Here is a 917-nt window from a genome sequence, read left to right as displayed (position 1 = left end):
CTGACCCTAAGGCACATGTGATATAAGGTTTGAACCACTAGAGGGCAGCAGAGGGCAACGACTGTTTGCGCCAATAACCATAAATGAAGTGCTTAATCTACATAAATAATTTCCTTTTAGATGTGTGACATTTACAATATAGAATGTGCATTTTTTAAGTTTAACAAATCAAACTGCACTCTATGTATCCGAAAACAACACAGAATCACATGCTGTTCAACTAAGTTCCACAGAAAGTGAGGTACTAACCTGCCAGGAAAAGGGCGTTTGACGGACACGACAGCGAACACACCTCCCCTCCACCTGTCTTGATGCAGCTGATCTGAGCGCGAGGTGCTGGCTTCCCATTCGGGAGGCATTTTACCGCCTCTGAGGGACAAGCAAGGTATGGTTACCATGGAAACGGCAAACATTATGGGATATTTCATGACGAGGAACAAACGGAGGACTTACCAACACAGTCTTTCTTGTTCCAGTGGAGCTTTTGTCCAGGAGGACACACACACTCGTAACTGCCCAGTGTGTTCAAGCAGCCGTATTCACAGCTCCCGTTATTAATGCTGCACTCGTCAATATCTGTCACACACAGTCACATGTCAGTTCATCCATCAGAATGTGACTTTTGATATTTAAAAGAGTGAGAACCATTGGCTGGTTTCGAGATTTTGAACTCACCACCACAGTGTGTGAGGCCATAGAGACTGTAACCTTTGTGACACACACACTCAAAGCTTCCCGGGTAGTTGATGCAGATGTGGTCACATGCCCTCTCAAAGGAGCACTCGTCAATATCTGCAGAAGACAAAAACAAAGCACACAATATCATTAAAGCAATCACTTGTGTGTAATAATTTCCTGGCTTGTAGTAAAAATGGTGATTTCATCAGGATCCTTGGATACTCACCATCAGTATCCTA

The 917-nt window shown here is 43.8% G+C and overlaps 1 long non-coding RNA gene across 1 annotated transcript; it reads right to left on the bottom strand.

Annotated features, from left to right (window-relative positions):
• Positions 1–255: 255 nt before the first annotated feature.
• On the bottom strand, positions 256–788 carry LOC107682938 (uncharacterized). Its single transcript, XR_001633627.1, has 3 exons — positions 676–788; positions 454–576; positions 256–369 (listed from the first exon to the last, which is right to left on the bottom strand). It is a non-coding gene; the product is annotated as an uncharacterized LOC107682938 (long non-coding RNA).
• Between the last annotated feature and the right edge of the window lie 129 nt (positions 789–917).

This window comes from Sinocyclocheilus anshuiensis, unplaced genomic scaffold (assembly GCF_001515605.1).
Source record: "Sinocyclocheilus anshuiensis isolate Anshui unplaced genomic scaffold, SAMN03320099.WGS_v1.1 C32737480, whole genome shotgun sequence".
NCBI lineage: Eukaryota > Metazoa > Chordata > Actinopteri > Cypriniformes > Cyprinidae > Sinocyclocheilus > Sinocyclocheilus anshuiensis.
The sequence above is the reverse complement of the archived record's forward strand: the minus strand, read 5'-3'. Positions and strand labels throughout refer to the sequence as shown.